The 23394-nt window shown below is 39.1% G+C and overlaps 1 protein-coding gene across 3 annotated transcripts in view; it reads left to right on the forward strand.

The window, feature by feature from the left end:
• LOC150077021 (protein numb-like) overlaps window positions 1-23394 on the forward strand; it is a 352380-nt gene that overhangs the window by 58268 nt on the left and 270718 nt on the right. The window contains exon 1 of one of the 3 annotated variants that reach the window (XM_090386522.1): window positions 13884-13902. The exons of the other annotated variants lie outside the window; for them this stretch is intronic. The gene's annotated coding sequence lies outside the window, so the exon portion shown is untranslated. Of the gene's footprint in view, window positions 1-13883; window positions 13903-23394 lie in introns of those variants that run through there. 3 annotated transcript variants of the gene reach the window in all.

Raw genomic sequence — 23394 nt, forward strand, 5'->3', positions numbered from 1 at the left:
GCTGTATTACAACGGTTAATTTAAAGGGGATACCGTAAAATAGGAAATATTTTTTTTATGATTAGTACTGATATGACATGAATAATAAACATGCGTTGTTCATACCTATAGTTTTGGTTTTTGTTCATGGCATAGCTCACATGATGTGTATACCTATAGTACAAAGAGAAAAAAAAGAGAAAAAAAAAAGAAAGAAACTTGTTCTCGGTAATATGCCAGTGAGATAATGGGTTATCATTCACTATTGAACAACTCTCTTTAAAGTGTATGTAAGCGCGCTGCCTTTCTTCGATTCCCACTAGACCTTTCTGCGAGCGACATTTCAAAGTGGAAGAAATGGCAAGGAAGAGAGCTGGAAATAGAAAGTGAATAATTGATGTAATGCTTATCAGTTCGATAACGCAGTGTATTGTTGTTGCCGTTACTTCAACCACTCTCTCCTACTCACTCACACACAATAGGAGACATCATGTTGTTCGGCATGTGGTGCCAAACAAGCAAAAGAGATATTTGTAATTTTGATCAATTTTTTAATCTTTAGCACCGAGTTTTATCTATCGCATTTACCATTTTCTTAAAGGCTAAAGGAATCGTTGACGAGATTATATAAATTAGTAGTAATAATCGTTTCTGTTCAAATATCTTTAAAATGCTGTAGTTACTTGAGGAGGTCTTGGGAGATATGGCCTTTAATACTGCAGTAGTAATGAAAATAAAAGTTCTTCATAATAATAATGAAATATTTTATAGCTATAATGATAGTAATAATAAATTGTACCATCACATAATTTTGTGCAAGAATATACAGTATATTGTTATATTAATAAGTTCCAGTAAATACTGAACGACGGAAAATAAAATAAACTATTTGTGAATGGTACCGTTACTGAATGATAGTTTATTTATCCAAAGCAATTCGAATGCTTTGGCACTTTATGGAGGCAATGTTTGTAACTCTCCTGCGAAATTTTACATGAGGCCTATTTATTGAAGTTTTGTGTAGTATTTTTACCATCCATTTAGTCTATCTGCAGCATCACATATTGTGGTCCAGCTTCCATTCTCAGATCTTTGAAGAAACATGAAAAAAAGAAATAACACTTGATGTACACCTGTGTTCCCGACGGCCTTGTAAATCTTTCTTTCGAAATCGTTCGATCGCTGTCTTATTACAAGAAACACCAAAGATAAATGTTGCGTATGCATGGAGCTCCCAACGCCATCTAGTGAGTATAACAAAATTTTGAAGAATAAATGAGAGAAAATGTAAGGCTTCGAAAAAAAAAACTTCCTTGGGTGTTTATATTTGCTTTCGCGCTTTTGTTTTTATGAAAAAATAAATAAATAATATAAAGTAAGCATATTTAATCTAAACTTTGAAAGTTTAGATTAAATATACTTATTTTTTTATAAGAATTTTTATGATGTCACCGGCGGATAAATTCCTAATCGCTAAGTTTCAACAAGATTACCATATGCTCTAGTAATTCAGTATCGCGACGGCATCGTTTAATAACTAATATAAGATATTTGGTAATTAACTTTTTTATTATCACAACACAACACATAGCCACTAACAACAATTAATAATATGGCGTGTATATGTACATCATACGTTGTGGCACTTCCGTAGCCAGGTGGGTAGGAGCAGCAGTGCGTGGCACACGCTTCTTGATTAGACTGGGGTTCGAGCCCGTGACCACCAAATGCGGAGGATGCGGAAAGGTCAGGGAATGACCACCGCATATGACCGGAGCAATATGGCCTTAGTTGCTAATGCTCCTAAAAACCAAAATAACAACAATAACATCATACGTTATGTATATACAGTACATAGTGTATATTATTATTATTATTATTAGTCATATGGTGCAAGGAAGCCTGAGGCTTATGCTGCACCAGCCAAAAAAAAAAAAAAAAAAAAAAAATCCCAAGTTACCCTGAGAGAGAGAGTTAGAAGTAGAAAGACATCATCAAGAAAGAGAACAATGATGATATCCAGCTCAGGACCCTGGGTTTGCCAAGCCCATACTCACCAGATGTGAGCATATTATTAATAAAATTAAATAACCGATATTATTTTGATGTTTAGTTATAACGCTCCGCTAATTCATTTATTAAACAATATATATGTTGTTTATATATATAAGTTTAAATATATAACTAATGCATTGTTCAATAAATGGCAAAAAATAATTGTGTAAATTGTATTACAAATAAATAGTGCTTATGTATTCTTCCGCGGAGTTTTCTATGTGCACAATAATAAGAATAAGAGCTTTCATTGATACATTTGCGAATGTGTTTTAAATTGCGTAACACTTTCGTTGCCATTAAATTTTGCCTTTCTTAGTGTATGCCTAATGTTCTTTCCGATACTTAATTGAATTAAAGTAATAAAAATGAAAGAATGGGCTCATTCCTTTTCTATAAACGATAGATTAAAAAGCTTTTCAAATAGCTTTGTTTGTATTGAAGATATGGATTTAAAATTGTGCAGTTATTATTAACGCCACTGATTTTAGTGCTCTTTCTTTACAAAGATAATTAAGCAAACACAGAAAGCTTTTTGATTCTGACAATTGGGTAGCTTTAACGCCTGTAATTTGAAACATCAAAGTAATGCTTTTCCCATTCGTTTCTGCAGTTTATTGTAATTATGCCGCGAAGAGAGGAGATGTTCTTTCACATTTTATGATAATGTTCCTAAGTTTCAATTCATTTTAACAATCATTCATTTTGCAACACTTAGTAATTCAATTCGTGGTAGCGGGGAAAAGAAGGCATATCTATTTGTCGAGAGAAAAGTGTGCCCTGATATGGGATAGACAGTACTTGTTTTAATTTACCGAAGTAGTTGTTCTCGACTGGTTGTGAGCATCTCTGAGGATGAGGAGGAAAACGGAGAGTTATTCATTGCACTTCGCAACAAGTCTGTGTCTATTAATTAGTAATAAGTTAACTATTGATGTTTCTCGAACCCTGTATACTAAATGAAAAGTAGATAAATTTATTTATATTGCTTATTTTTAGTTATATAATAATGAAATTCTTTATTCATAAATTTTTTACAAGGATACGATTCCCATTACAGACATCCAGAGGAATCTAACAATCTAATTGGAGACTTTATATTTACATACAAACATCTAAAACAGCAAAACTGAATAGAGTGCATAGATATCCATGAATATTGTCAGAAGTAGAGCACATGCATGTTTCAAAGAACCCTTTATTGATAAAATATTTAATAACGTGTTGGCAAACTTTTTCCTTGATAACAACCTGTGTTCCCATCGATAGACCCCGAACTAATTTTTGATAACAGGAAGGGTGTTTTGGCCCATTCTTCATTCAACACAGCGGTCAGTTTAGGCCCACGTGGGTAGAACAGCTGGTGTAATCACCGTCCTCTCGAATTCCGTAATTGATTCAAAGAATTTTTCTGAGTTTTTTTTCGTGGCTGAGTTAGTTAGTTTCAGCCAAGGGTAGCATGTTTTTGTTTTCTTCCTAAAACACGGGTTTTTCCAGCAAAACAGCAGATCGACCACAGAACACAAGCACTTCTCAGACGTATTGTATATATTGCACAGTATGGCCTATGTTGCTGATGCGCCTAAAATCCTACTAACAACAAACCAGCCAACTAACCGATCTGTTTAGCTGTTGATTGCGGGACTGTTGACCTGACAAAAAGCCAACGTTGCTGTTCTTCCGAAAGGCATTCAATGGGGTTAAGGTCGGAGCTCTGGGTAGGCAGTGAAGCTTTTGCACACTCATAACTTTCAACCAGTCATCGCAGGCAGTATGGCATGACGCATTGTCATGCTGAAACAAAGTCCCTCCCCAAACTGCCAGCAGTGTAGGAAGAGTGTAATTATCCAGAATGTCACTGCGCAGATGGCATCGCTTGTTCTAGGAACAACGACCAATAGTCCCAGTCTAACCCACGATAACAGTCTCATACGACCACAGCACCTCCAAGAAACCTAACAGTGGGAACAACTGTGGCAAATAACGTTCTCGGGGAATCTGTTTCACTCGTACACGGCCATCAGATCGAAAAACTGTACCGTATTTTGTTATCACCCCATAACCCAGCTTTCCAGCATTTCACGAACTGGTTTTTCACTGGGCAAGTCGACGCTTTGCATTACTAGCTGTGATGTTTGGTCCTTGTATTAATATCAGTTCCTATGGTCCCCTGAACTCCTGGTTGATGAGATTTGATGGTTGACAATATTTGATGAAGACTATTGTGATTTGCGTACAACTCTTCTGAGCGATTTTCTGTCTTTCTCTGTTTATTTTTGCCATCTACTTGAACCTTTCACAGCTGTGGAAGCACCATTACGTTTCCGTTTGGAAATTACGTCAGCTATTGCTAGTGTAGGGTTTTTCTGCAACGGCACGAACAGATTGACTACTAATATGACATGATGGCTTCTCTTTGGAAGTCACTAAGCTCAACGCCTCGACTCATCCACTGTATTTCATTTTTCCCAAATCCCACGTGGTGTCCGTACAGCCACAGTCCTCCAGGTATTGTCTGACTGGGCGGTTGCCCGGGATGCCATTATCCAAAGAGCACTAAGTAGTGGGAGAAAGATAATAAAAAAAATAGCAATGGCAGGGTTACTGATTGCAGACTTCGCCTAGGGTCACAGTTTTTATCCCGGGCCGACGCAGAGTGTCTGGTTACTTTTGGTAATCATTAAAGAACCAACCTTAGTGCTGTGAATTTAGGTAAATTGAATAATATGTCCTTAACGGGGGCTGATAATTTATTTTATAGGCTGTGCCTGCTATACACGTGAAATTAAATTTAATATTTGGCTCTTTTAGAAATATTTTTGAGCACTCCGAAAAATTGAGAAAAATAGACATCCGTCAGTTATTATTATTATGCTCTTATGTTATTTCTCCCTGATTGGGGATTCCACCTCGTGTCGGGTATTGCTACCAAGTACACAGGGTGATTGTTAAGTCTGCTGTTATTGTTGGTCGAGGAACTCTCTTGACTATCCTACAGGTGCTCAGGATTGCGACTTTCTGGAGTTCCTTGTAGTTGTTCGCTGGAAGACCTATTGCCGCTAGGCTGTTATGTAGGGTCTTTAGCACCATACCAGTGGTTGACACGATTATCGGGATGATCGTTACTTGTTGCATATGCCACATCTCTTTGATCTCCTGTCTTAGATTCGTGGACTTCCTGATTTTTTACCCATGGGTTTTCTGCAGGTTGCCAGTGTTGGGTACCGCTGTGTCAATCAGATAGGTAGCCTTTTCCTTCTTGACCACAAGGGTTATGTCCGGTCTGTTGTGTGGGATTGTCTTATCCGTTATTATGGCGCTGTCCCAGTATAGCTTGTAGGTTGGACCTGGGGTTCGTACTTGTAGTACGGTACACTTTCTTCGATCAACTGGTATTTCCTTGCTAGCTTCTGATGTATTATTATTATATATGTATTTGTTTGTTTATTATTTCTTCTTTTTCATACATATTATATAGGTCAACCGTATATCGTATTTGTTAAGGTTTACACTGGTTTGTTAAGAATGCTTACACACAAAAAAGTATTTGTAAAAGAATAAGAGAAGTTTACCTCAATATGATACGTAGAACACTTCTATACCTGGAGAGAAAGGAAGTGAATGAAATGAAATAGTCAATAAAAGTTTTAAAAAAAATGAATTTGATAGTATGAACCAGAGCTGTAATGCTCAATGCGTTCTACGTTGATATCGTTTTTGCAAATATTGATATCAACGTAGAACGCATTGAGCATTACAGCTCTGGTTCGTACTAACACAAAAAAGTATAAAAATAATTTAAAATTTGATAAACCAGAGATGTACCAACCGAAATTTGGAAAAAATTCTGGGTTAAGCGTTAAAAAGCAAAAATTATTTAAAATAAAATAAATTAAATTACGTCAGCTATTGCTAGTGTAGGGTTTTTCTGCAACGGCACATACTTTATATATGTCCTGATTTATGAGGACATATATAAAGTACTGTACCAAAATTACTTCCTGTTTCATGTAGGTTTGCACCACTGCTGCGTCTTCTGTTACAGTATAATGTTTTTGCCAGTTTACACTAGTCTGGAGAGTTCCGAGTTGAAATCCCATCTTAAACTGGAAGAATTCTTAAGGGCCTCTTTAGTCGGAGATGTAGCTAACCGATCTTCGTGGAAGGGATAGGGAATTTTCCTCGTGAGTTATTCTGAGTTTTCAAACTTCCCAAATTGATTGGCCAGTGAAGATTCACTTGCGCAGACATAATACACGACAAACTATTAAGGACTAGCGCCAGTGAACAGTGTATACGTTGGCCAAAAATCCTCAAACAGTAACAACCACTACTGTCAAACTAAATTATTTACATGAAAATTGCCTAAAAGGGAGGTTCCATAAAGATGGTATCGAATGTAGGAATCAAATATGATGAAATTGCTTTTTCCCCATCCCTCGTACGGCTGTAAACACACACACAGTTTTCTTTTTTGGAAAGTGTTGTTTGTTTGTAACACATTATCGAAGCAGCATTATCGAACCATCAGAATTGTTGCCCAAGAATAAATTTTCAGCAATCAATATTGATCGCAACACTTCAATATTCTTGGTTGAAATTTGGTACAAATGAACGTATGAGTTAGGAAGTAGTCGGAAAGACTACTTTTTAAAAGAACTATTTGATCGCTTATCCGCTAAATTTTGTTTCAGAACGATTTGCTACATTTTGTGATTAGCATTACTAATAGTTACTAAGATGTTTTCAGAAGTAATTCTGTATAATAGGAAATGTTTCTTGTTTCTAAGAACGGAATTTGGCCATCACTGTAATATTGACTGCATCATGCAACATCCCGCGTTTGCCTTTTTTCTCATGCATTCGCTCTTGATTGTGTTTAATTTTCTAAGTCCTCTGGTCTGGGCCGGATTAAGGATGGAATAGACCCTGGGCCATATTTAAATTTGAGGCCCCTTTAATATATATTGCACACATACATGTAAATACAAATACTACATAGCTTTTTATTTTTATATTGTGAATAATAATTCCTTGATTAAAATGTAAACTGAGGTCAAAAATGTTTTGTTTTTTGACTTGTAAAATAAAGTAATAATAAAAACAGTTTTAATAGAAACTTTTAACTTATTTATTGTACAGTAAAAAAGATATAAGAATAAAATTTAAACACTTAACAGTTAAATTTAAGAATGCTTTTATATTACACGTTTTCTTGGGTTCATTATTATTAGAAAATTTTATCACTACTTGAGAAAATATTTACTCCTGAAAATGAAATCCCTCTTCACGTGGGGCCCCCGGCCATGGCCGGTTTGGCCGTAGCATTAACGCGGCCTTGCCTCTGGTGTTATTTGTTTTCGACGGTTCCTCAGTAGATTATAGAAATGGATGATAGATTATAGAAAAATCAGGGCTCGACAAATGCGGTCACCATGGTTGATGGTTTGTCCAGCAGCTGTGAGGTCGATTCTTTTTTTTTTTTTTTTTTTATGATAGCTGTAGTCTGTATATCACACCTACGTAATTTAGCCGCTAGACTTCTCTCCGCACGATCAGATCAAGCCCCCCGCTTCCGTTATCATTATGTGAAATAAAGAATGAAAGTTCATTGCGTTAGTTCCTTTAACCCAGTGGTTTCAACCGAGGTGCCGCGGCACACTACGATGCCGCATCAACATTCTTGAGGTGCCGTGTAATTTCGGTTTAAGTTACTTAAAGTTATTATTTTATTTATTAATTTGAATTTTAATTTTTTTGAAATTTATACATTTTTTTCATTATAAAAAGATGTACAGTATCCACTGTACTGTATCTTTTTAATTTTGTGGTGACCTATAATTGATCTTTATTTAGTACCTCTATATAAAGAATAAAATTATTATATAGGTATATATTAAAAGGTCGAAAACCACTGTGTGAGGTATTTCTTTTGGCCTAGGGGTGCCGTGAAAAAATTACTGGGACACTAAGGGCGCCTTAAACCGAGAAAGTTTGGGAACCTCTGCTTTAACCAGTGAGTTGTTAATTACAGGAATCATGGGCTCCTCTTGCTATTCATGAGCCAGATAAGTACTCATAATTAGCGATGGACAACTAGAAATAATTTCTGTTTTCGTAGCATTAGGCTGAAATTCCCTGAACACCAAACAACTTTTAGAGCTCTCAGCGTAGGTCGCAGTATTAACGCAAGAACTTGCATTCAGGACTTTTGTCCTTTCATCTGTTTTTGTGGCCAGCAGGATTTAAACTGCCCAATCGCTAACAGTAGAGCAAATTGCCTTGATATTGGACTATTTGCAAAGAGAATCGCCAAAATGTTAATGTGGTATTAACTTAAAAGAGATCGCCTACTATCTGATGTAGTACGAAGTCTCTCCAAAGTGGGTTGCTGTAGCACTGTCTCATCTTTCAAGAAAACGGCAGATTAACCTTTAAAAGCGCAGCGTTGGTTTTAATACGACTACTGGGTAAATGGAATATTCATGGCATGTTGCCAGGGTGGAGACTATTCACATTATTTTACGGAATTTAATCTTATTGGTTGAAGTATGGTGACGAAGATAATAGCCCGCTCGATCTCATCCGGCTTTCGTTATGATAGCTCGAAAATTAGTTGCCTCGAGAGCATCTTGTAATTAGTTTCCTATTCTTCATCGACGCACAAAACTTTATCCTTTTTTAATTGACCAGAGGGGGGAAAAACTATATTCGAAGGGTTCGTTCGTACTGTCTATCTTATGGAACTTTGTGTGCATTGATGGTTGTTTGTAAGTTGGGTATTTTTTACTGGAGAGTGACTCGGCGGAGTGTTCCCGAACAGCCTAATTCTAGAGGGTTTACAAGAGTTAGTACGGTATATGGATAGCTTATGTGATATGTATGAGAGAAAAAAAAAAAAAAAAAAAAAGAAATAATAGTTGCTGGATTTCTGTTTGTCGATTTTAATGAGATTTGGGATGGCTCGACAAATTATTTTTCCACTAGAGCCAAGTATAAAATTTTATGAAAATCCATCCATTTGGAGTCGAGTTATTACATGTGGACGAACATGAAGACAGTAGGCGTATTATGCATGTATGCTAACGCGCGTATCAATGAAATATAGTAATCGCAACATGTGTAAAACTAAAACAGCGTAATGGTGTATTTCAAGATGTAACAGGAATTTAACTTAACTTGTAACAGGAATTTAACACCTGTTGTGCATTTCCTGTTTGTGTTGCTTCAATACATTGGTAATAGTTAATATATCATTTATAAATAATTTAACATATAGGTTAAAAAAAAAAAAAAAAGGTTAAGTCACCTAAATATATTTAAAAAGCTTTTAATTTTCATAGAGTTTAATTATAAACGGACCGCCCGATGTCATGGTGTGAGGTAAGTCACTGTAGCCAAGTGGTCAGGCGCGGGTGTATAAGTACACGTGCCTTGAGTGACCCGGGTTCAAGCCCATGACTGCTGAATATGGTGATGTTTCTTGTACTCTGTATATCTTGTGAACTCCTCTAACCGTGTGGTCGTCCCGGAGTATAAACAGAAATTTATTATTTTTTTATTTAATTGATATCGGCTGTTATGGGAAGTTGGCATTATACGAATTTAACCCTAATAAGCAAGGTACTGTACATCCCGGCTCATAAGTCGACGTGTGAAGTGCTAAAAAATTGTCTAAAATTTTAAGATCGGCTTATATGTTGAGTATAAAATCTTAAGTTCGAATTAAAGACATGAATTAATAACAGTATATTTTTACAGTTCAATACATGTATATTTTTACTCAAATATGCATGTATTTTGTCTGATGAGAAACAACTATTGTCAAATACAGATATATATACACAGTTATGCCCAGTTAATTTATTAAAGTACAAATAAAATAAAATATAAGTACAAATTCAGTAGCTTTCGGAACACGTGTCACTTTATCAACTGACAAATTTGAATACATTACAAGCAAAGTGTGGCACGTTACTCATGCGTCATTGTTGTAGCACGGACGTGTGCTGCCTTACGCCAGTGATCATCCATCAATAAAATGGTTGTCTCTAGGATGGGATGCAGACGCATGCCTTTCTGGCGATTTAATGCCTTAGGGTTGTTTATTATGTTTAGTGACTCTAGCCATAGGCGGTGGCGAAAGTGTCGCGCGTGGTCCACTATCTCAAAGTCGCGCTTGGGGTCAACATCGTGGTTGGTAGCCCAAAAATGTTCTGCGAGCACGGACTGGTCAGTTTCGGCAAGCCGGATTGCTCTGTCGTGTTCCGTAAGGCGATCCTGGAGACGTCTCGATGTCTCACCTACGTAGCAACTGTTACAGGCCCTACAGGTGATACGGTACACTACATTGCTGCGTAAGACAGGTGTGACAGGGGTCTTCACACTGGAGACAAGTGAACGTAGGCTCTTACCGGGTAATTGCACACATTTGATGTTGTAACTTCTCAGGATCTTCGAGTTACGTCCTGACACTCCTGGATAGTACGGAATGTAGGCGGACGATATGCCGACTTGCTTCGGAGGTCTTGGGTTGGAAGTAAGTTCTTCTGCCTGTAACAAGCATCTGTTAAGTACATGGGATGGATAACCGCATCTGGTTAGGTCCGCCTTCACACGGAAGATCTCGTTACGTCTAATTGTGTCGGTGCTGGAATGGCTCCAGGCCCTGGAGAATAGGGTGCGGGCAGTGCTATTGAGATGGCTTGGAGCGTGGCCGGACCCGTAGTTGGTGAATTGACCGCACCACATGGGTTTGCGGTATACTGAGGTCTCTAGACTTGGGCCTACGCGATGCACTAGCACGTCCAGAAACGGGAGCGAACCGTCCACCTCTGATTCTACGGTGAACTTGATGAAATTGGATAAAGAGTTGAGGTGTTCTAGTAGTACCGTTTCAGAACCACGTGGTATTATGGTAAAAATATCGTCGACGTATCTACACCACGTTGTAATAGGTGTAGGTGGGTTCTGGTGTATCTGCTCCTCCAGATCTTCCATGGCGATGTTAGCTACTACGGAACTGACAGGGGCACCCATAGCAGTGCCATGTACTTGTTTGTAGAGTGAGTCTTCAAAGGTGAAGATGCTGCTAGAGAGGCATAGGTTGAGGGCGGTACAGATGTCATCAGTGGATAGTGACGTCCTGGATTGGAGGCTTAAGTCGCTCTCAAGGAGCCTTCTGGCGCAGTGCACGGCCTGTTGGACGGGAATCGAGGTGAATAAAGAAACCACGTCAAATGATGCCATGACAGAGTTGTCGGGGATTGAAATGTCCTTAATGATGTTAATAAATTCACTGCTGTTTTTAACGGTGTGAGATGTATTACCTATAAGAGGCGAGAGGAGGCTCGCGATGTGTTTGGACAGTTCATACGTTGGGGCACTGCAGCAAGACACTATAGGTCTGAGAGGAATACCCGGTTTATGGATCTTTGGTAATCCGTAGAATTGCGGTAGTTGGCAGCCAGTAGCACGTAGAAGATGGTGAGTCGCGGTCGGGATCTTCTTATCTTTAAGCCATGCGTGGACAAGTTTATTAACATTTGCTTCCAGACGTTTCAAGACTTTAACGGGAGGATCAGGTAGAGGTTCATATACGTTAGGATCGAGTAATAGGGCCAAGGCTTTCTCTCGGTAGGCTGATCTGTCCAGCACAACAGTCCGGCGCCCTTTATCCGCAGGAAGTACAACGATGGAGTTGTCTTTTCTTATAGATGACAGGGCGGCACGCTGGCGGTGGTTGAGGTTTGAGTACGTTTTTCGAGTGTTGCGGAGGACTGCGGCAGTCTTGAATCGGATCTCGTAAATCAAAAGGGATCTGCCAAAAAAGTTTGATTAGAATTTTAACTATTGTCAAAGCCTCTCTGCTCCAATAAGAGCGATGCCATGTTGTCATCCCTGCCTGTACATTTTGGTTCATGACCTTCTATATAAGGGTACACACTTACCGCTTTTTTTACAGTTTGTTTGAAGTAATAAAATGTAACTGTTTAAAAGGAGACCGCAGAAATAAGTACACTGGTGGTTCTCAATGCAAATTTTATTGTTAATATACCACACAGTGTAATGTGAAAGATGACCGCAAAAATCATATATTCCCCTTGGTGACTTACACTAGAGACACTCAAACTGTGGTTCGCAAATCCCAATGGAAACCACGAAAAAATACATGCTCACTAGTCACAGTAATTTTGAGTGGTAAATTTTTTAAATTTCTTTAATTTAGGGGACCGCCGGGACAGCTAGGAATCAAAAGGGATCTGCCAAAAAAGTTTGATTAGAATGTTCAAAGAAAAAATAAAAGTCGACTTATATACCAGAATATACGATACATACCGGTGTTTTCACTTCATCATGTGACCCGAGTTCTTCAAGATTTTTTTTTTTTTTTATTATTAGTCTCCTCTCCAACTGGCAACTAGCTTTTGGCAGTGGCGATTAGATCTTGAACAAATTTGTTGTGTCTTAACTTAGAAATATTGTAGTAAACTCAAATATTTAAGTAATCCTTTATTGTAACCAGAAGTAGGTATACAATATCCCATCGCTGCATGCCCCCAGGGGTAACAGCAAATTATTGCTAACTCAATTAACGTTGAGTGTTCAGGAATTAATATTCCATACTATTATTGTGAACTTTGTAACTTCAGATTGATATGTCATCTTAGCGAAAATTCTTTGGCACCATGCATTTTATCGTCCATTTTCCACATAAGAATTCCAGATATCTTCACTACTTGGCCCTTTATCATTATATGGAACCTCCAGCAACAGATGACCTCTCTTTAACCTTTAAGTTCAGGTACTTGCTCCATAAATATAACAACGTTATCACAAAAATGAAGTGTACCTGTCTAAGAATCGTTTCATTTAGTGCAATACGTTGAACAAGTGTACTTTTTAAGTAAAGGTCATCTCATTGTAAGTGGGAACTAGAAGTCAAGGTCGCAGAGGAGAGACAACGGGACACTTACGCTGAAACAAACTTTGGAATCTTTAGGTGTCCTGACAATAAATATTTTCGAAGTTGTTTACGTAGGATAGGACCATGGTTAATATTGTTCCAGACTAGTTGGAGACTTGCAGCTCTTCTCTTGTAGTTTCTTTTTCTATACATCTTTATTTTCGTTATTTCGATATAGGATCATTCATTTTTAGAATGGGGAAAATGGGAACTGGGAGAAAGAAACTTAAAATGAATATACACATTCAGAGAATTTCGTATGATTATCTGTGCGAATTTTGTGCGCAGGGAAATGGATTGAATTCAGAGCTCAGCTTTAGTATCTCCACTGCTAATCATAGACTGGCCAGGAAGTTATAATTTTTCATTTAAGATGGGTAAAAGGATCTCAGTTTTGATCTCAAGTAGTAAGTTCAGATAATTGAACCCAGCGCAGGCAATGCTATTCATCTTTTCTTTCTTTCTTTCTTTTTTTTATTTCGAGTTTTAAAGGCTAAAGTCTGGTGTGGTGCCGCCGGCAGCATCCGTAGGTGATACTGTATATTAAAGTACAGAATGCATTTTTAATGGCAACGCAACTTCAAACTAGTATGCTAAGAGCCTCGTGACTATCAGATGGCGTAATAAGCTACTTCCTGTATTGCATTATCATAGTTGCTTGTTTTAATTTCTGATGAGTTACAATAGCTTCGGCGTTGGCTGCGAAAGTGATTCGAAGGTAGCATACCATTTTATAAACCATATGTTTCTTCTTTTTAAAGAAAGTTTTTCACGGTTATTTGAAATATTTTACAATAGAAAAAAGTAAATAATTTTCCGGAAGTTTCGCGCTTCATTAAAACTTGAGTTCATTTGAGAAGGGGCACGGAAAGGTTTGTCAACGTCCTGTTTCTTCATTGTCGGTACGTATTGTAAAGGATGAAAAGTATTGTAGTAATTCCTAAGTTTTTTTTATTTCTTATTTTAATTTATATATTGAACTCTGCAAAATCCGGCATTTTACAAATCGGAATTCTCTAAAATCTAGCACATTATTTTTTAAAAGTCAACATTTTAATTCGGAAATATTAAGGAATCAATCTGGTACTCGTATCAGCGGTAACATTTGACTTTAAGAACTGTACAAAAAATGATGACAGTTGTTTTTTTTTTACAAGATGCTTGCATAACAATCTTGTCCTTTACCCTCTCCCCCCATTTTTTTTCCGGCCACCATCATTTAAGCTGCGCAAATAATTCAACTGTCTTAGATCTCAGCGAAAAAAACTTGTTTTTGCAACGAGTTTCACTGGTATTGCACTACTTTCAAACTGATGGCATTGCCAAAAGGCTAACTGGTCAGTTGCTTTAAAGATTAGACTGCCATAACAGCCTGTTTCAGGACTAAATGTTCCTTCATCAGATAATAGCAGGTGGGCCTTAGCAACAACACTCATAACAAAAACACTTGTAAAGAAGTTGTTCTCTGCCATTCGGTATACGAAATTTGTTTTCAAAGTTTGTAATATAGCTAAAGCTATCTGCTGATAGTAGTGCAATATCAGCCAGCTCGTTACAAAGGAAAGTTCATTCGGCTGTGAGAATAAATACTATTGTATTATCTATGCAGTTTAAATCCTTCTGGCCGCAAAAAAGATGAAAGCAAAAGATATTCATTATAAATGTTTATAGATGTAAATAAGTTCTGTTTGTGGTTGTTATTGAAATGTGCTCTTCTAAACCGCTCAACCACTAAGTATATCTCTTTGAAATCCGCAAAATTTTGATATCCGACATCTCCCAATCCCCGAGTGTGCCGGATTTTAGAATTTACTGTATTTCGGTTATACCACATTTATTACCAGTTTGTTAACTGATGTTCTTGTAATTCTTTAGCGTTCTCATTAATTTTATTTTTGAAAGTGTTTTTCCCTTGATGAAGGTATTAACGTTTTTTTTTTGTTTTTTTTTTTAACACTGAATTACACACTACCCTACAAAAAGTCCGGAAACACGTCGGTTTTACACTGACGTCACTGCTACTCACTTCAGTAGCGGGGTTTCCTCTTCCCCTTTGGGACTGTCGTAAGTAGTACAGTTGGTACACTGGTGTGCCAGCCAGTCAGGTTTTTACCTGTAGCTTCTCATAGGAGTGGCCTGGATATGGGAAAAGCATACCAAAGAAACCTCGTGAGGTACAGAAATGATGAAGGAAACAAAACGGTACAGAAGGACTTTTTCAGAAATGGCAACATAGCACTGGCTGCCATGATACAGATTCCAAAGATGGAACAAAAGGGAGAGGTGCTCCTCAGTAGGAGATATGGCCACCCCTAATGTAGGCGCCTCCGTAGCCAGGTGGGAAGGAGCAGCAGTGTGTAACACACGCTTCTTGATTAGACCGGGGTTCGAGCCCGTCACCACCAAATACGGAGGATGCGGAAAGGTCAGGGAATGACCACCGCATATCCCAGAGCAATATGGCCTTAGTTGCTAATGTTCCTTAAAACCAAATAACAATAACACCCCTAATGTCGATGCAGGCTTTGCACCGCCTGTCCATACTTAGAACAATGTTGTTGATAAGTTCTTGCAGTAACATCGTCCATTCCTCTAATAGCGCCATCTTCGGCTGGTGAATATTTTCTGGTGGGTGTAGACATGCCACTAGGCGTCTCCCCAGAGCGTCCCATATGTGTTCGATGAGATTTAGATCTGTGGAACGGGCAGGCCAATCCATACGAACAGTGTCCTCACTTTCAAAAAGCATATCACAGCTGCAGTGCGATGGGGTTTGGCGTTATCATCCATAAACACGAACTCGGGGCCAATGGCACCTCAGAACAGACGCACATGGGGAAGGATTACTTCAGTACAGTAGCGTGCACCGGTTACAGTACCGCCTTCCAGTATCTGGAGTAGTGTATGTCCATCCAAGATAACACCTCCCCAGACGAGAACACCTCGACCGCCATATCGATCCCTTTCAGTGACGTTTGCGGGGTGATACCGTGTGCCAACCTCTCGCCAGATTAGCTGACGTTCAGAATCGCTGCTGAGACTGAATCTACTCTCATCATAAAGAGTACATTAAGTAAATATTTTGTGGTTGTAATCTTTAGAAATAGTGTTGGTCCTTAAGTTTTGCACACTAGTGTATAATCATTGCCCTCCGCATGCCGGCTGGAAAAGACCGAGTTCGAATGCCTTCAATGACACGAGGATTTTTGTTCATCAAACAGAAATCTACCACAGAACACGCAGTTTATACAGACATCTTATATACGGTGCAATATGGCCTAATTTGCTGATGCGCCTAAAACCCTACAACAACAACAACACCACCCCCTTTGGACGCTATGATACACGCCGCTCTCCTGGTAGGTTTTCCATCAACGAATGATAGACTGCAGCGGTATACAGTATAACGTTATAGCCTTCGTTGATAATGCTCCAATAAAAGCCAAAACGCAGCGGGTATAGTCCACGGTTCCTCCTGCAGACAAACGTGAGACATGTTTGTTTGGCTTTCCCCCGACGTTGCAATTCTTTCAGTAGGGTTCAAATCGAAACTCCGTTGGTCATTCCAACTTTTGTTTGTTCATGTCCATGATCCATTGTAGAACAACACCGGCGGTATGCCATAGGGATTTACCTGTTAAAACATGGATCTGTACCAAAGAGCTATCACATTAGAGGACATGGAATTGCCCAAAATGTTAAGGTAGGCACTGGCGTTCATGATTCCTCGTACCACCAAAGGCCACATCATAACCCCACCTTCCTCTCTGAACTTCATTGTTGGCTCAGTGCTCTCCAGCAGCAGCTGCAGTTCTGGCATTTTCCACTCCCACACCCATCCATCCGATTGGAATAGAGTTTAGCGAGATTGGTCACTCCATAAAACCGGTTTCCATTGCTCTAGACCAGTTATGGCGTTCGTTGTCCTATGCAAAGCAAAATGCATCACCATTCCTTACATGAGAACCGAAGTTGTCTTGCTCCGTACGTATTGTGTTTGTACAGACGCCAATTTCTGTTGATGCCTTAAACTCCTGGTTGATTTAGCGGCGATGTCTGATTAGATTTTCCTGCTATCCTTCCAAATATACTTTGGAAGGATGAAGGTACATTACTGTACCTTCATCCATTTCATGATATCATAACGAGATTAATGGCCGTCATTCAGTGTAGCCACGTGTTCTGGAGCTCCTGAATGTTGAGTTATTTTAATGTGTTTAAAGTGTTTTCTTCCACTGGAAAAGTGTACCAGCTAAAAGAACTTCGCAAGTGGATTAAGTGAGTGAAAAAATTTTGTTATTACGAGGGTTATCTGGTCTGTACTCTCTCGTCATAGACCTAATCCCTTTAGGCTTAGCATTCTGCTAACGCTTTGCTGTAGTCACACACGCATTGTTGACAGTTAGGCCTAGTGGATATTGCTGGGAATACGATACGTACAAATACTGTTTTGAATTGGAGCAAGTTCGTGCGCGTATAGTGTGTGGCAGCCTGCGAATGAGCTCCAAAGTCTCCAAAATAAGTGTATCAGCTTCCAAAAGAAGTCATCAGGTAAAGTTATTTTATTAATTTTAGATCTGCATAAGCAACCTTATTGACAAAAGATTTTCCAATACAAGTAATTCAGCTCGTACAAGAAGGGCCGATTAAGCTACCCCAAGGTCAAGTTAGCGCACATATTGGGGCGTACTTTTACCGTTTCCTCCTTGCCACTCCTCGCCATATTACTATTTAACCATCTGAGGTAAATACCTCAAGGGCAAAAACCCTTCAGGATGACAGAGGCTTTTAGTGAAGCTTTTAACTTGCCACGTGACAAAGGAGACTTCTCCATACTTGATCCCTCCCAAGAACAAACCCCCAACGTGGAAGAAAATACAGGCGCCACTAATTTGTCGGTAAACACCGATGAGTTTCCACCCCTCGTTTCTTCACAGGAACAAAGTAAGACAAGGGAAACTACAAGTGTAACCGCTCCTAAGGCTAAATCAGAACATCTTGAATCTTCAAGCAAAGTACCAAATTCTACGACCACAAATATCGTTACTGATTCTTCACAAATAAAACATTTTAGTCCGGACATGTTGACTAGGGCTGCTACTGCAACTGCCAGGAAAATTAAAATACCAAACGTCGGGACTATTTTACTTTCAGATCTTTCCCCTGTCGATGCACTTACTTTCCTGCGAGAAGAAATTGAAACTTATTTATTAAACGACAATAGTAAGGTTACAAAAACTGCCATCAAAGCTATTCTTCATTCTTGGAGCGGTCTTGAATTAGTTGTGAATGGCTTGATTACAGAAAACGAAGCTCTTAAGATGAAAATAAAGATGCGGCAGATAAGAAGTGATGACTCAAAAACTATGCCCACACCTCTCTCATATGCTTCTGTGGCAAAATCTTCAACTTCTACAGAATTAGTTGATACTTCTTTGAACGTAGTTTCTCCTGAAAACTTTTCTGAGGCTACTGCACAATCCCTTGCAAAAAATTCTATTAACCAAACAGACAGTCTGCAATCCGCTAATGTTAAAACTACTTCAACCAGAAAACCACATTTATTACTCCTAAAGGCATCCGAGAGTTCTACTCTTACTACGAGCACTGATGTTAAAGAACGTGTAGTTAAAACCTTAAAGCAAGAATTGAAAGAAGTCAAAGTTAAAGCTCTCCGTCTTATTAAAAACAAAGGCGTAATTTTAGAAACTGATTCACGTAAAGATTTGGATACCATCTCTTCCTCAAAAATCCTGTCTGATGTTGGAATCACCCCTGAGATACCTAAGAAATTGAATCCAACCTTACTGGTATATAATATTGATAATGATTTAACCAAAGAGGATATACTTGATGATTTCTACTTCAAAAACCTGAAAGAATTTAAATTCACACGTGAAGAAATCTCACAAGAGATCACTTTCCGATTTAAAACTAGCTCCAAATCAAAGAATACTTCGAATTGGGTGTTTGACTTTACCCCACGTATTTTTTCGGCTATCTCTACTTTAGACAGGTTATTTATTGGGTGGACCTCTCACCGATTTAAGCCGTTCACTGTTGTGACGAAGTGCTATTGTTGTCTTGCTTTCGGACACACTTCAAGTATGTGTAAACAAGAAAGACCTTCTTGTGGACATTGTGGCAAATTAGGCCATATCTTTGCTGAGTGCCCCAGCAAGGATCAACCGCCTGTCTGCATTAATTGCAAGAGGCACAAACATGATGCTAATCATTCGGTCAGAGATATCAACTGTCCTGAATACATAAAGGCTCAAGACACAGTAAGGCAACGAACAATTCCCTTTTAATATCACAGTCTTATCGAGTTCAAGCGCTTCCCAGCCAAATATTTCGACTGTAAACTTAAAATTTCTGCAAGCCAATGCTCACCATTCACGCACCGTGGCAGATGAGCTACGTCGTGTATCTGAGGAGGAACTCATTGACATTCTCATTCTTCAAGAACCATATCATAAAAAAGGACGAATTGTCGGATATCCTTGCTCTTCTCGGATTTTACAACCGACTCATACAGATCCTAAGGTAGCCATCGTAATATTTAATAAAAATGTTGACGTTTTACTCTTGTCCTGTTTAACATCACAGCATGCTATTTGCATTCAAGTCTTGAGTCCTAATCACTCGACTTATGTTATCTCAATGTATTGCCCCCCGTCATCTGACTTGACTCCTCACTTACACTATATTGATTCCGTATTCAGTTTATTAGGCCCTATTCCTCTGCTAATTTTACTCGACTCAAACTCCAAGTCTGCATTGTGGCATAGTTCTTTCACAGATGCGCGGGGATTACTGCTTGAGGATACCATCTTCTCCCATCAACTTACCGTCTTGAATCAACCAAACCAGCCATGTACCTTTTCCAATTCCCTGGGTGAATCAAACATAGACATCTCTCTGGCTACAGCCCGTATTGCTCCTTATATTATTGACTGGCACGTAGAAACTGACCTAACGACAAGTGACCATCGCTCCATCGTCTTCCTGCTGGGATCAACTCTTGCTCCTCAACAACCTCTTCGTAATCTCATACGTTACTCTCTTAGAAACATAAAATGGGAACGTTTTAATCGTTCCGTTCTCTCTCAATTGCCTGAAGACAACCTAGAAAATTTTAAATCTCTTACCACCGAACAACTAGCACTGCAGATTCAAAACATTATCATCACTGCAATTCAGAAATCTACGCATAAAAAGAAACTAAAAACTAACTGCACACCTTGGTGGAATAACGAACTATCCTCTACTCGGAAACTTGTACATAAAGCCAGAAGAAATTTTCAGCGTAAACGGCGTACTTGGCCTCAAGAAGAAGTCAACAGATTACATGAAGAATACAAAACTCTCAAAAGAAAATACGTAAAATTGATTTATGAAAGCAAATTGCAATCCTGGCACAATTTTGTCCGTACGTCTGGTAATAATAATCCTTGGGGCGTCATCTATAAAATTGCTAAAAATAAAATGATCTTGGGTGACATTTTTAACTCCGTTACCTCCAACAGTATGGAAACTATTACACTAACAGACTCCATAAATGCCATCTTGGACCAACTGCTGCCTAACGATGATCTCACTATTGACACTTCACACCATCTATCTATTCGTGATTTAAACCAAAAATACCTTCCTTTAGAAGAAACAAGTCCATTCACTGCAGAAGAACTTACTTCAATCTTGAATAAAATTCAGTCAAACAAATGTCCTGGCGATGACCTGATTGACAACATATTTATCAAACACTTTTATGACCTAAGGCCCAAAGTTCTACTTAAATTATTCAACAACTGCTTAAATACTGGAACGTTTCCCAAACCGTGGAAACACGCCATTCTTAAGATTTTACATAAACCTGGTAAGCCACTAGATAATGCGAGATCCTACCGCCCCATAGCCTTGCTCTCTCACCTGGGAAAAGTGTTAGAGAGATTAATTGCCAATAAAATAACCACACTGCAGGGAGCCACAAGCTCCACATCCTCTCTTCAATACGGATTTAGGCAAGGGCTTGGATGCGAAGACGCCTTATTAGAACTCCACCACCTCATTGACTGCTCCACTTCCAAGTACGTTATGGCAATCTTTATCGATTTTGAGGGCGCTTTTGATAATTTATGGTGGGAAAGTGCCCTCAGCAGACTCCGTTCCAATCACTGCTCTCTTCAGCTTTATAAACTTGTTAGAAACTATTTTGCTGATCGCACCGTCACCGTCATCACTAAAAGCACGAAGATTAACAGATCTGTCTCCCGTGGTTGCCCCCAAGGATCTATTTTAGGTCCCTTGATTTGGAACCTAGTTCTCGATGATTGGCTGCTTAGGACTCCTGAATTTCAAAATGTGCGACAACTTGCGTATGCAGATGACATTATCATTTTAGTGAATGGAAACTCAAGATCTGAATTAGAACTCTATGCCAATAAAGTACTCTTTGAACTATCGTCCTGGTCCTCTAAGAACAAATTAAAATTATCCCCAACAAAATCGAAGATCATGATTTTTAAACACAAATTAGACTATCGCAGACCACCAGTTGTAAAACTTGACAAGAAATCACTTCCACTTGTCCGAAGCACCAAATTTTTAGGAGTCATCATCGACGACCGCTTTTCCTTTACTGAGCATATTCAACATCTGTCTGTCAAAGTTAAGAGTTTTACCGCGATGCTGCTCCAAATTACCAGACATGACTGGGGACTGAACACTAAAACCCTACATCTATTTTACAATGCTGCCATAATCCCAATTACAACCTACGCTGCCAGCCTTTGGTTTAGACGTACTGCACTCAAAACAGTACAAACCAAGTTATCCACTATTCAACGTTGCTTTCTCCTCAGCCTACTTCACGTTTGCCGAACAGTATCAACTCCAGCTTTACAGACTCTTGCAGGCACCATACCACTTGACTTGCATGTTGTGTTTAGAGGGCTTTGCTTTTACATCCGCAAAGGCATTTCCGTGGAATTTCAGGGAATCATTGTTAACCCTCAGACTGATCCCAAAACTGAGCGAACCAGATGCTGGAATTTGTTAGTGAATACCTGGCAGAATAGATGGAATTCTACCGAAAAAGGAGCTATCACCAAAAACTTCGTTCCCGACGTAACTGCACTACTTGCATCATCCACCAGAAAATGGTTTTCACCCTCACTGTTTACCTCCTACATACTAACTGGGCATGGTTCGCTTAACGCAAAACTCTACCAATTCAGACTTTCCAATACAGTCTCCTGTCGATGTGGGCTACCGGAAGACTCTCCTCACGTACTTTTTGAATGCTCCATTTACGATGATCTAAGATCGGCTCTTAAGGCAACAGTACCAAACTTGTGTCCCGGAGGTGAGAAGATACTCATTTCTGTCAACAATTTCCAGGCCCTTCAAACCTTCTGCAATGCTGCTTTTAATCGCAGGAAGGCTCTCAACCTCAATGTTAATTCAAGAAATGAAACTGAAAATGCATCATAAATCATAATACAACTGTGCGCTGCCTCGTCGTCCTGATGACGTCATATACAAAATTGTTGTGGCTTTCAAGAACACACAAAGATTTTGACAGATGCTGCACTTCTCTGACTCATCCTTTATCAAGACTCTCTTCAACTAAACCTCTGCTCAGTGATACCGTCATCTACCAGAGACTTCTGACACCACTCCAGATTAACAGAATTCAGAATTATATCTAGAACTTGTTCCTGCCGATCATGATTGAATGACATTACAACTTCTGTTTGACAATACACCTTTTCTCTTTGTGGACCACTTTGGGCAGCACTGCATACAGATGTGGGCAAGAAATGGATAAAGATTTTATTTTATTTTATTTTTTTTTTTTTTTTTACTTTATGCTATTCTCATCCTTATTTCTTCGTCTTCTGCTGTCCTTTCTCCTGGGAGTGTGTGTGTGTGTGTGTGTGTGTGTGTGTGTGTGTGTGTGTGTGTGTGTGTGTGTGTGCGTGCGTGCGCGCGCTGTTGCCGGCTTGCTGGCGCGGGGTTCTTTTGAATGGCTCCAAATCCTCTTTGGACATTCAGTACGTGACTGTTGAGGTTGGCCATGGTTCTTGCGCAGTTGTGGCCTACCTCCCCGTGGTGTAGACGGACACTGGGCAGGCTTTCCAGGTGATCGCCTGCCTGGTGACAAAACGGCCAGAAACAACTAAACAACACAACAACACACACACTGCACGAACATAACGTTACACACATTTCTGGCCTGTTACAGTGCTTTCTGTAACCATCACAGTGTACAAAGACGGAGATGAACTTTCGTTCAGGTGCCGTCCTACATAAGATACTATACATGTCTACACATGTCTACATGATATCATAACCGACTCATCACTCAGGCCTGTGAAGCTGCAATACCT

This window comes from Mastigoproctus giganteus, chromosome 12, assembly GCF_048544385.1.
Source record: "Mastigoproctus giganteus isolate SK-2022 chromosome 12, ASM4854438v1, whole genome shotgun sequence".
Classification (NCBI taxonomy): Eukaryota; Metazoa; Arthropoda; class Arachnida; order Uropygi; family Thelyphonidae; genus Mastigoproctus; species Mastigoproctus giganteus.